This window comes from Octopus bimaculoides, chromosome 14 (genome assembly GCF_046866305.1).
Source record: "Octopus bimaculoides isolate indiv1 chromosome 14, ASM4686630v1, whole genome shotgun sequence".
NCBI classification, from domain to species: Eukaryota; Metazoa; Mollusca; class Cephalopoda; order Octopoda; family Octopodidae; genus Octopus; species Octopus bimaculoides.
In genome coordinates this window covers 37,107,007-37,121,787 of record NC_142941.1, presented here as the reverse complement: position 1 = coordinate 37,121,787, position 14,781 = coordinate 37,107,007, and the positions used below count along the sequence as shown (strand labels likewise).

Sequence of the window (14,781 nt, the reverse complement as noted above, 5' to 3'; positions counted from 1 at the left end):
TGAAGGATTAGAAGAATATCACACTGCTTGGAAATATGTGGGGAATGGTGACAGGGAGGGCATCTGCCTTGACAAATTATGTCCACTCCATACAAGCATGGAAATGTGGCCATAAAAGCTATGATGAAGATGATGATACACACACACACACACACGCACATGCGCGCGCGCGCACACACACATTTGTATGTGTGTGTGTAAGGTTTTTAGAAAACATTTTAGGGAAAATCCTTGATACACTCAAACATTTGGAAGGTTTTCTTAAATTAAAAATTATTAATCATATAAAAATAAATCTTTAAAATCATTAGAAAAGGAGATTAAGAAAGACCTTAGGTAAAGAAGTTTTTGTACAAGTGAATTTTACAGTTGTCAGCTTTTCAAACACCCATATAATGTAATTTGTACGGAAGTAGCTTTTAATAATGGTTTTCACTATTTGTGGTTCAGTTCCAGATTTAGAATTCTTATAAAGTATTCTCTTTTGCCTTTCATGAATTCTTCCTTTATTTTGAATTTTCTGTTTGCACAAATGTTTAAACATTCACTACATGCAACATTTCTAAGAGGTCAAATTTGATTTGATACTTATGCACCCTAACCCATTCACTTAATTTTGAACTTTTGGCCTATGTACTTTCAATTGCATTGTAGACAAATGATGCAGTAAATGAGATTTTTCATTTTGTAATTCATCTTTGCATTACACTTAATTCCTTCCCATTCTTGAAAGTTCAGGTTTTGCTCTTTTCAATCAATTCCCATATTCCACAATGTGGGTTTTCACATTTTTGGTACCTGTATTATTTCATCTCCTGATGCAAATTTCATCTTTGTCAAAACTCTTTTAATATTTAGTGGTCTTCAAATATCAATAATTTGAGGCTATAATTTTCCTATAGAATTGGTATAGAATTGGAAGGTATTGCTCATTTAACCATATATAAGTTGTAGTTTTGCCATTGTGAATGATTACAAATGGAATATTTCTGTTTCTGCCATTCTTTGAATTGTGAAGGTTTCCCTGAAAGTCAAGAAAAGTCCTTGAAAACATGTCCAGACATGAGACAATATTATACAGGTTGCAGTTGGTAAGAGGAAGGGCACCCAACCACAGAAAATCTGCTTCAACAAATTCCATGTGACTCATGAAAACATGGAAAAGTAGATGTGAAAATGATATGGTATATATATATATATATATATATCATATCACACACACACGCACTCATATGCATAACACATACATGTAGCACATGTACATTTATACATAAGCATTTATATGTCATCACACACACATATAGACATATCAAAATATATATACATATATACATATATATATACATATATACATATATATATATATATATATATATATATACATATCATCATCATCATCATCGTTTAGCGTCTGCTTTCCCTGCTAGCATGGGTTGGACGATTTGACTGAGGACTGGCAAGCCAGAAGGCTGCACCAGGCTCCAATCTGATCTGGCAGAGTTTCTACAGTTGGATGCCCTTCCTAACGCTAACCACTCCGAGAGTGTAGTGGGTGCTTTTATGTGCCACCGGCACGAGGACCAGTCACACAGTACTGGCAACGGCCACGCTCAACAAGGTATTTTTTACGTGCTACCTGCACAGGAGTCAGTCCAGTGGCACTGGCAACGATCTCGCTCGAATGATTTTCTAACGTGCTAGGAAGGAATCATATTTAAGTAATAATACAGAATTTTAGAGGAATGACCAACCTTTCCATCCATTATCTCCTGTCTTGACTACAATATGCTTCTATGCAACTATGATTCTTGATGAACTTAAAATAATTATAAATTTTTTTACTACCTGCTTTGAACACTTTCATGTAAACTGTTTAAACAAAAAGCCCTTCTTAACATTTTCTTATCGTTGTTAAAGATTCTATTTGTTAACATTTTCTTATCATTATCAAAGACTATAACTGTATTTTAATACAATTATGATAACTATTTTATAATACAGCAAAGCTTATACAAAGCTTTACATTTTACTTTTGATCATCTTTTTTTTAAAAAGTGAAACCAGCCAAGTCAATAAACATCTTTAAAAGACCTCTGCATTTTCAAACCCTCTTTCATATATATATATATATATATATATATATATATATATATATATATCCACACACACATATATATATATACACATATATATATACACACATATATATACATATATATATACACACACATATATACATATATATATACACACACACATATATACACATACACACACACACACACATATACATATATATATATATACACACACATATATACACACACACACACACACATATATATACATATATATACACACACATGCATGTATATATATATATATATATTATATATACATATATATATATATATACATATATATACACACTTGCATGTATATATATATTATATATACATACATACATATATATATACATATATATACACACACATGCATGTATATATATATTATATATACATACATACATATATCCACATACATACACGCATACATGCATATCATCATCATTGTAACATTCACTTTTCCTTGCTTGCATGAGGCAGATGGAATTTGAGGCAGATTTTCTATAACTTCTTTCTAAGCAATCTAATATTTCCTCGTGGCTGAACATGTTTTCTTAGAAGATCCAAAATAATGCATTTATAACTATCATGCAATGTCAAAACAAGGAGACACAGATACACACACATACACTCACACTCACTGACATACGTAGACTCAAGTGAGATATGCCTCAACCATCATCATCATCTAATTAATTCCTTGATGAAATAAATGGATTTCTTTATCACCAAGCTTGCCAGGCATATATATACTGCAGGCATAAGTAACAGAAATAAATATGCATCAGTCATTAGAATCAGGCATATGTCAGCTGAATAGGCAACTGCGTTAGTGCACACAATACTACTTTTATGTTACTTTCATAATGTGCTAAGTCTCACAATAGTAAAGGAACACTGCTATCAATCTCTGACTATCAAAAAGCTATCTCACCATTATTCTTTTCAGTTAATTAGTTTAATGGAAAGCTAATATTTATTTAGCTACTATGAGAAGCTAGGTTAGTGAGGGGAGTAGAGAAGTCATTTTGAGTGACGGCTGTATTTTCCATTTAAATTCATGAAAGCAAAATTTTAAAATGTTAAATCGGATTTCAGTTGAATTAAATACATTTATAATGGTTCTTCCTTGTTTTTAATGAAATCTAGGAGAGTACTACCAATATTGGATTTTAGAATATTAATTTTCACTATTATAGTGTTATATGACTGCAGCTTCAACTAATTGCTGGAGTGATTGTCACTCCATTAAATCTGTAGAGAAGATTACTTGAGAAATAGATGATCTACATACTGAGGTCCCAGTTTAATGTACTTCAAATATCAATAACAAAAATAGTATTATTGAAGCTTATAAGAGAGAGAGAGAGAGAGAGTGTGAGTGTGAGTGTGAGTGTGTGTGTGTGTGTGTGTGTGTGTGATCATCACTTAGCATTTGTTTGCCAACCTGGCATGGGTTGGATGGTTTGGCAGAAAATGGCCAGCTGAAGAGCTGCCTGGGCTCCATATCTGTTTTGACATGGTCTGTATGGTTGGACACCCTTTCTAATACCAACCACTTTACAGAGTGCAAAGGGTACATTTACACAGCACCAGCATGGGTGTTTTTATGTGGCACAGGTATGGGTACTTTTTACTTGGCACCAGCACCCACAAGCCTGCAAAATTAGAAACACTCCGCAGAAGAGGGAAGCAGGCAACATACCTGCATGCAAGGACAACTGTGATTTTACTGAACTTGTGCCTGCTAAAGCTCAGCAAACTGTCAGGTGTTTTGGTCCCCTGACATCCCCCTCTCTTGTGAGGCCCAATGTTTTTAGATTCTTTGTCCTGCGTCTGCTTGCGTCTCTCCGTTCCACATATTCCCTCCATAATTAGAGATTAGCACCTCTTGATGCAACTGTCTTCATTCATAGGTAGTACATGACCATACCAGCACAGTCTTCTCTTTTGCACACTGCATCTGATGCCTCATACACCCAGTTTTTCTCTCAAATGACACTTTGTCATATATGCACACTGACATTACTGATCCAGTGGAGCACACTGGTTTCATTTCTTTCAAGATTTTGTATATTTTCAGTAACCGAAGTTCATGTCTCACTAGCATGAAGCCTAGCTGTTCATACACAGGCATCATACAATTTGCCTTTGGCTCTGAAGGATATTCCTTTCATTACCAACAGAGATAGCAGCTCTCTGAAATTTGTCCAGTCTATTCTTATTCTTGCAGTTATGCTTTCAGAACAACCTCCACCATTACTAACTTGGTTACTTATTAATGGAAACTGTGTACTACTTCTAAGGATAAAACCTGACATATACATTTGTATATATATTTACACACACACACACTTAAATACATATATGTGTATGTATGTGTGTGTGTGTGTGTGTGTGTGTGTGTGTGTGTGTGTGTGTATACATATATATATATATACATATATCTACATGTGTGTGTATATACATATATATATCTACATGTATATATATATATATATATATATATATATACATATTTATTTATATATATATATATATATATATATATATATATATATATATATATATATATATATATATATAGAGAGAGAGAGAGAGAGAGAGAGAGAGAGAGAGAGAGAGAGATACGTGTATATATACATATATATGTGTATATATATATACATATACACATACATGAATATATATAGATATATATATATTTAGATATACATGTATTATGCACACACATATATATGTATACATACATATTCACATATATGTATACATACATATATGCATATATATATGTATATAAATATATGTGTGTGTATATATATATATATATATACGTGTATATATACATAGACATATATATATGCGTATATATACACACACATATATGAATATATAAATATATATGCATATATATATATATATATATATATATATATATATATATATATATATATATATATAAATATATGTATATATACATATATATATGTGTGTGTATATATATGTGTGAATGTGCGAATCAATTTAGATGAGATGCAGTTTGGGTTCGTGCCAGGTAAAAGCACTACTGATGCCATATTTCTAGTAAGACAGCTGCAGGAGAAATACCTAGCCAAGGATAAACCTCTGTACCTGGCCTTCGTTGACATGGAGAAAGCCTTTGACAGGGTCCCCTGATCCCTTATCTGGTGGTCAATGACGAAACTTGGCATAGAAGAATGGTTAGTGAGAGCTGTGCGAGCCATGTACAGAGATGCTGCCAGTAAGGTGAGGGTTGGAAATGAGTACAGTAATGAATTCCGGGTAGAGGTAGGGGTCCACCAAGGTTCCGTCCTCAGCCCCCTCCTATTTATCATAGTCCTCCAGGCGATCACAGAGGAATTCAAGACAGGTTGCCCCTGGGAGCTCCTCTATGCTGATGACCTTGCACTAATTGCGGAGTCACTATCAGAACTAGAGGAGAAGTTTCAGGTGTGGAAGCAACGACTAGAATCGAAGGGCCTTAGAGTCAACCTAGCAAAAACCAAAATCCTAATAAGTAGGAAGGTAGATAAAACACAAACCCCTTCAGGTAGATGGCCCTGCTCAGTATGTAGAAAAGGAGTAGGTAGTAACTCTATAAGATGTACCCGGTGCAAGCTATGGACACATAAGAGGTGCAGCAATATCAAAGGCAGATTAACTACAAAGTTAGTTTTTGTATGTGGCAGATGTTCAGGTGCAATAAACTCTGTAAACAAACAGGAAACAACTTCTATCTCATTCCAGGGAGAAAAACTAGAGGTAGTCGATAGCTTCCGCTATCTGGGTGACCAAGTTAGTAGTGGGGGCGGGTGCGCTGAAAGTGTAGTATCTAGAATAAGAATAGCCTGGGCAAAGTTTAGAGAGCTCTTACCTCTGCTGGCGACAAAGGGACTCTCACTCAGAGTAAAAGGCAGACTATATGACGCATGTGTACGAACAACCATGCTACATGGCAGTGAAACATGGGCTGTGACTGCTGAGGACATGCGTAAGCTCGCAAGGAATGAAGCCAGTATGTTCCGCTGGATGTGTAATGTCAATGTGCATACCCGTCAGAGTGTAAGTATCTTGAGAGAAAAGCTGAACATAAGAAGCATCAGTTGTGGTGTGCAAGAGAGACGATTGCGCTGGTATGGACATGTGGTGAGAATGAATGAGGATAGCTGCGTGAAAAAGTGCCACACCCTAACAGTTAAGGGAACCCGTGGAAAATAGTGTTTAATAATTGATCTGTAAAAAGTTGGTTGAAGTTAGGTTTCTTCACAAAAACAAAGAGCTAAAATAAATATAAAGAAAAGAAAAACCTCCAAAATCCCTAGAAAAATATATTACTAACCAAAGCATCCCCAAACATTAGAATTGAAATCTCAGCTATCCACTTGCTCAATTCCTTGGAATACTACAAGTGAACCTTCATCATTGCTGTCATCATGCTCTATTACTACTACCCTTACCACAACTAAACAATAGCAACAACAAGATCAACATGAGCAGTTACTCTTCAAAACTAGAATAATTGATGACCTATTGCACAACAGAGTCTCTAGCTCTTCTCCACAGCCAGGCCACTGATATTCTTCTCAGAATAACACAAGTGATCCATCAGCACCATTGTCATCCTATACTACTACTACTACTCTAATTAGTGAAGAATCACTCCTTTATTCCCCCACTGTTTGCCTCAGTCTGAATGTATACCTAACAGCTACATGATAAATCTGCCAACTGTAAATAAAATAAAATTATGAACAAATGAAACCCCAAAATATGCCACTATTCTCAACGCGAGAGATTATGTATACACAGTGACTGTAACTTCACCCATTTACCTGGAACAAGACACACAATTCATACAAGCAATAACAGCGAATGCCCAACTACACATCTTACAATAACACCACCACTAAATGCTAAATCATACTTAATAACTTCTACACATATAAGCCAGAATCCTAGAATTTGTTGCTACTCCTAACACAAAAGATTATTTCTGATGTGGACTTGATGCACTAGTAAAAGCATGACACCAAACTACCACCAAATCCACAGTAGAAACATCCCTTACAGTGACAGTGTTGGTCCAGGCTTTCATCAAGCCGCAAGCAATAAAACTATAACCATATTCAACAATGCAACCATACCAACTCCAGACCACAACCCTTCCCAAAAGAACATTTTTTTTAGCGATAATAAATCTGGCAAAAGAAGAAAAAAAACACCTCTAGCTCTCATACAGCTCAAGCCACTGTTATTACCCCAATGCACAACAACACCGTTGCTGTCATTAACCCACAATCTTAACTCAGTAATAATGCTGAATGTACAAGGTCTTTCACACTTCACAAATTGAACGAAAGTATCATATCTTAGAGACTTTGTATAGAGAAAGAGACTTGGTACAACAAGAAAAACAATATGTATAGCACTAAGTGAAACACCCCTGACTTCAAACAGAATGGATGTGGAAGTAAATATGTCAGGTTACATATTACTCAGAACTGACTACAGAATATGGAAACCAGTACAGACTTCATTCATAATGGTCAGGTCATTCTCACAGCTATTTATGTAGTATAAAATGAATGCGAGCAGCTAGGTGCAATATAAACTGTATAGGCAAAACTTAGCCACGGTTAATTGTGGCTGTATGTCTACAAGTACATATATTGCTAGAAATAAGAGTTAAACCTCTCATAGCAGCATAAAAGCACATTTATATATTCTGACAAGGTAGATAACTGCCAAATGAGTGAAGCAAAGTGAAAACTACACAGTTTCATCTTAATGGGAATTGTCAACAGTGTACCTCCACTGCATCAATAAATGTGTATATATAAATGTATTTTTACACAGCTATTAGTGGTTTAACTGTTACAGCACATACAGTCTAAATATCTATATGTATGCTAAATACTACATAAACAATTCCAAATTGGTCACATTTCCCCAGTGCATAACTGATGAGTTCTTCAACACCACACAACCACACAAGGAAGAGGCAACCCTTAATTACATCAATATAAATGATGATGCAACATTGGTCATTGATGAGATAAATGAACTTAACAATGGGCCCTGGTAATTTTCTAGCTATTCTTTTAAAGAAATGCAAGAAAGCTTTCACAAAACCACTGCTAATGCTTTTCTCGAGTTTATCTTCATGTGGCAAACTTTCCAAAATGTTAAAAGACAGTATATGCCCTGTCCATAAAGTCAGTAGTAGAGCAGATGCTAAAAATTACAGGCCTGCCTATCTGACCTCATTTTTTAGCAAAATCATGGAGCGCATTGTCAGAAGGAAGGTGCTAATGCTCCTACATGAAAATATAGCTTGCTAACTAACACGCAGCATGGCTTATGTCCAAGAACGACATAACACAGCTGCTACAGCATTATAACTGGGTACTTAATTAACAGCTCAATTATTCAAAAGTTGAAGTAATACATCTTGACTTTACCATAGGTGTCAACAAAATTGATCCTAGGATATCACAAATTATATGACCTTGGTGTTGTTGGAAAACTAGGGAACAGGCTGCATGACAATTTAAAAGATAAGAGTCAGTAAGTCACAGCCAATGGTGCCCTCTCTGAGCAAGCATCAATTCTAAACAGTCATCAGATAATTGTACTGGGACTTTTACTGTTTATGCCATCACCCAACAAACATTGTAATCAGACCTATTTAGGACTGGGGCTATTGCTTTCCTGGTGTCAAAGTCAGTGCATGACCAGGGAATCCATTAGTAATGATGCATCATTCTGTATACATATTACTAAGACTGCAACACTGTGCAACCAATTATCTGGTTGGATTCTGAAATCAGAATAATGAAAAAGGAAACCATGTTCCTTCTATAAAGAACAGTCATTCTCAGTTTCCTGAATTACTGCTCTCAATTATGGTTGCTGCAATGCATCGAACTAATACTAGTGGAAGATCATGGAATATCTAGTACCCAACTCTGAAATCTCTACCAACCACCAAAATGGATACCACTGCAAAAAAGATCCTTCCCTTTCCATCTTAAGTAAGGATCCAATATGCCTTTTTGTTCAATTTTCAATACCTAACCAAAAACCCTTAGAGATCCACACTATGTAGATGTGGATGTGTTCAAAGAATGTTTAGGCAATTTTTTATCTAAGAAACCAGATGGGCCACCCACCCACATTATGGCAAGAAGTACAAAGAAGAGTATCTTCATCTTTGGAGCCAATTCCAGAAAAAGGATTAGGAAATAAGTTTGAAATAAACAAGTAATCACACAAATGCCAGTGCCCCCAATGTGTGTGTAGCCTATGGCTGTAACCAGTAATTTTTTTTTATTTATTTACACACACACACACGCATATATGTATGTGTGAGTGTAATTACTAAATGACAGCTAAGGGAAGTAATTCAAATAGTCTGATGAATTTAGCTAGTTCAGGTAGGTGGTGATGCACAAAATATTCTTAATGAATTGATGTTGCCGCATAGTTAGAGAATATTAACTAAAAATCTAGTGGCATTGTTAATGACTATCGAAGAAGAAGGGAGGTAATTTGAAAAAACAATTTTCTATGTAGGTACCACATAAGCAGGAAGTTACCTTCAACCACTGTAACCACACAAAAGTATTTTAATACTCACAAAAAGATTTGTTCTTCATTCTCAGATTCAGTCTAGCTTTCATATTCCTCTGTCATATCTATAACAATGCATTTTGGTCACTCTTGGAGCAGACTAATCACTTCTCTGAGTTATATAAGTAAATGGATCTTCATCAGTTTTGACCAGGAGTATTCAGTTGTTCAATCAACTGAATAGCCTACTCATTCCCTTGTTATAATAGGGACCATGTCACCAAAACAATTTGTGCACATTAGAGCAATAAGCAAAAATATTACTTTCAAATTCAGGAATCATGTGAATATTTTAGAATGATTTTGCTTCCGGCAAAGTAGGAACTGCATCTCCCACTTTCATTCATATATGACCTAGATCATTTTAGCGACCTCCATTTTATGCTATACAGCAAAGTGTCTTCTTTTATTCACCATATATAGTTGGTTGAAGTTGTGATATTTCACTTTTTCTGGATCCTAAAAGACAATCTGAGATTACTCAGCCTGATCTTAAAGGGGCTCTTTATTTCACCTGCCCCTGAACAAAGCAGACATAATGTCAACCAACACCAACAGAACAATGCAATATACTGTTGGTGTTGTGGACCACCACTTCTGTGCTACATTGATCATTCATCGTGCACTGACTATAAACTTTACATGAGCATCCTGCCTCTGTCCAGGTTTTAGGGGTGTTATCTAATATCTTTTTGATGTTAGGTGCACAGCTTAATATGAAAATTTTGGTATATCTACTGTCCTGTGTAAAATGTTTATGCACTAATTTAAGGAAGGCCCCTACCTATGCAGGTCTTCATGTTAAGTGAGAAATGGATGCCAAACCAGATTATTTTGTGGCAACACTTTCTCTTGTGGGTGCTAGGGTTAGGCATGTAAGTAATGTGATTTTTAAATCCAATAACTGTGAAGGCATTGTTATAGTAGTGGGCACTGAAGACATCTTTATTGGAGGGTAGGTTTCAGAACCTCCTACTAATACCTTTTACAAGGTTTTTAAACCTGAAAGGAAGGTGGCAGAAAGCTATGTTGACAGTTTATTGTATTGTTTGTTGTAGGGCCTAAATCAAGCATTATGTCCAAGAAATTAACTTTGGTTAGGTTGGTCTCTATAGTAACCTTGAGCCCAAGGAAGCTAAAGGCATCAATCAGGTCTTTGATGAGCCTTTCCACACTTCTAGAGATTGCTGAAGTGTCGTTTGGGTAGAGGACAAAGCATATTGAAGATAATTTCTAATCTTGGGTGTTCAGCACAGAAGCCTTTTCATTATGGTTTCAGCAGTTCAGTTCACATTTTAGTTGTTAAATTGTATGGCATTTATTGTAGCTCAGGATAAAATGTGTTTGCAGTTTAAATAGGTTAAAGTTATCTATTTTTTTCCCTTGATTTCTAGAATATAAATGTCATTTAGTTCTTTATTAGACTGGCTAATAAAAAAATGTTTTTCATTAATCTTGCACTAATCTATGTTAACTATTGTTCTGTGTGTGTGTGTGTGTGTGTGTGTGTGTGTGTGTGTGTGTGCGTGTTTAAATAAGCAAGAGTGTTGGGCTTTCTAAGAATGGCACATAGATATGAAGGATTTGGGGTATTTAGCCCAATTTTCCATTTTAGAATATAGTCTCCAGCGTAAGCAAAATATAGACAACTCATACACTACAAGAATAATCTTGTATCATTTTTAGATAAGGAATATGTCAAACATTTGTTTCCAGAGCAGATAATGGCTACCATACAACAACATGGGAAGTATTATCTGAAAGTTATCTCTGGAGGTTTTCGAGTTTGATCAAATCGATAAACACTATATATGGGTCCTTCTTGTGTTCCTCAATTCTTTACTGACTCTGACATAAACTAAAGGCCATATCCAAAGATGCACTATTTTTTGGTCTAAGACAATGCTAATATTTTGGCAAACAATGTCTAAAATGTAAGCATTTATTAGGTGAAGTATGACACAAACCAAAGTCTTACTACTATTTCTACTATTCAACCTCATGCTTTTAATTTTGTAAAAGTACACAATGCAAACATTCTTAAATTGATGAGGCACTATTTCATTTAACTACATGACAGAATAATCCTGTAAGCTATTTGGCCAGTCAATCATTTCGCTATCTGTACACATTTGATAGTACTCCCAAAGCCATTCAATGTGTATTTAGCCTTTTTGATATCAACCCACCTAAGACTGCTCCTTGTTATACGATACATATTTACTGTTTAAATTGATCTAAATTAAAATGTTTCATCAAAATTCCATATCATTGTGTGTTCCAAATGCAAGCTTATGACAAACAAAATCATTTTACTAAATTCTCCATTGTTTCAAAATTTAATGAAATAAAGGCAGCATGTTTCAACAAAAATATAGTAAGGAAAAGGTTAGTGGCACATACAAATGCCTCATAAACTCAACAACAGTTTACCATTCTAGGACTTTATATTACCTCAAATAATAGTAAATATAGTTCACAAGCATGGTATTCAAAGTGAGACACCATTTTACTTTTAGAGCACAAGAGTACATTAAAGTTTCCTCTTTGGCGAGGACCTCAGAGCCAGGGGCCAAAAGTTTGCTGAGTATTAACCTGTGGCTAGACTAACATTTGGCTTGGTGTATATGAGTAGGATTCACATTTTTACTGTTTCTGCTAATCTAGCATAAGCAATTTCTTGGATTATAAATGTTTTTGTATAGTTCTTTCTTTGAGAGTGATACAGTTTGTTAAAAAATATATATATTAGTGACAGTGGTAGTATTAATACTAAGAGGGGATATTTATCACCATTTAAACACAGATGTTCTGCAAGTTTCTTTTAACAGAACATCCACGTTTAAGTGGGGATAAATATTACGTCACTGCAGAGTGGTAATAAGAAGAGACTCAGTCATACATTTTTTTTTTTCACAACCCTGTGTGCACCAACAGTTTCAAGCATGGTGTGTAAAATTAGCTGAGTCAAATATTAAAGCTGCTTGCCAATAAACTTTGACACATCATGGAGCAAAAGATGAAATAGAAGCATCATTTGTTAGGTATGCTGTTAACTATCATTGACACGTAAGTGCAGATTAATGTGGTACAAGAGTTCATTTCAGTTTGAATGCATATAATCATCAGGTGATTCTTCAAATCAGGCATTTCAGATTTGTAGCAATGATCTCATATTCAGGCAAAGTCAGTACAATGACCTTACTTGTCAGCTGATTTGTATACTCACTTGCTCAATTACACTTGCATCTGAGAAGCTCACTTCTCAATGAAAAACCAGGTCAATGGAGACCCCCAAAAGCAAATATGACAGTCTTACACTCCAAGCTTTACTGGTCATCCAAATATAGTATAACTTGTATTCGGATGACCAGACATCTGAAGTCACTGACAGATATAGGTATAAATTAACAGAGTTTGGGTTTTTTTTTTTTATTGACCCTTACCATAGATAAGTATAGAGAATACTGTTGGTATACTTACAGATAAACACACACTTACACACACTATATATATTTATAACTAGATAGACTGCCAATATTATGCATTACATTGTTTTGTTAATTGATTATTATAGAATGAAATGAAAGCTCACATGTCCTAACCTTGATAAACATAGTATCATGGAAAATTATTTAACAAATCAAATATTAATTTTAATTAAATATTTCAAAATAATTAATTACTTCAACATTAGTTTTAGATTACATTTTTAAATAATTATTCAATACAATTACTAGACTATTGTTGGATGTGCTGATAATTACTATCAAGGATAATAATTAATCTAAAAGTAAATAAAAATTAACAGCACCATTTTACAGAAGAGCTGTTTCGTTTGAAAACAATATGAAACCAAAATTATATATCTCTAGATTTTTATCAGTAACTAATATTAAAGTAGGAATAAATTCTTATCAGTGAAATCCATAAAGGCAATCCAGAGTTTTAAAAAGAAATAATCATAACAAAAATATCAGAAACCTAAATAGCATTCTCAAAGTATTTCACAGTTGAAAGACTGCCTTTATTTGAAAATGACAGCATAATTTATTAAAATATTTATTGAAATATAAGTAACTATGTACAAGTATTTTAAAAAATAATTTTTCAGGCAACCCTAAATCTCTTTTAGATACCTATTAATGATCATGTCCCCTTATAATATAAATTACAAAAAATAAATAAATAAATAAATAATGGTTAAAAGAATAATGCTGATATAATCAATAAAACAAGCAGAGAGAATCAATAATCCTGCAAAACAATGTCATTGATTCTTTATTCAGAGTTGTAGATCCGTATTTCTTGGATTCTAATATAACAGCATCTGAAATGTATATTAACAGTACTACATGTTCATTTTATATGTTGAGTTCAATAGAAAGAAAAACTTGGATTTTATTCTTTTATTGAAATGTAAACATGCCATTTTCATCTTAGAGAGAGGCTTGACATCGAAAAAGAATAGAGTTATCACTGTCTATTTTAATGGTGTATCTTAATTATACTACCAATCGAAATTATTTTATGTAAACAGAAAATAATCTTCATATACATATATATAATATAAATACTGATATATATATATATGTATATATATATATGTACACACAAACACACACACAATTGTATAGGACTGTCTAAAGCAATTATTTGTGACTCATTCCCATGTTAAATCTACTTCTTTGCGGCAGGAATCTGAAGCAGGTTTCCGTTTCCCTTCCATGGGAACCATAAACAGCCTGTCATTGGCTGCAGCAGACATTACATACACACTTGATAGGACTGCAGACCTCTCTCTCTCATATTCACACAACAACACAGACCAAGCTACACAGTACTGCTAAGCACACAACAGCAGCAGTAACCATACAACTCTACAGCAGGATACACATCTCAGCTAACGACACTCTGGAGACTATTTACCTGCTTTGGTGAGTGTTTAATACATTCTGTTACTATCCAGCAGCAGTTGATAATAAAGACAGTTTACCATTTG

General features: G+C 34.3%; 1 protein-coding gene and 1 long non-coding RNA gene across 9 annotated transcripts in view; one reads left to right on the top strand and one right to left on the bottom strand.

Annotated features, from left to right (window-relative positions):
- LOC149132688 (uncharacterized) overlaps positions 1 to 14,781 on the bottom strand; it is a 962,641-nt gene that overhangs the window by 806,798 nt on the left and 141,062 nt on the right. The gene's annotated exons all lie outside the window — the stretch shown is intronic.
- Positions 1 to 14,781, top strand: part of LOC106871760 (protocadherin beta-15) — a 233,758-nt gene that overhangs the window by 153,797 nt on the left and 65,180 nt on the right. The window contains exon 1 of one of the 2 annotated variants that reach the window (XM_089363269.1): positions 14,018 to 14,716. The exons of the other annotated variant lie outside the window; for it this stretch is intronic. The gene's annotated coding sequence lies outside the window, so the exon portion shown is untranslated. Of the gene's footprint in view, positions 1 to 14,017; positions 14,717 to 14,781 lie in introns of those variants that run through there. 2 annotated transcript variants of the gene reach the window in all.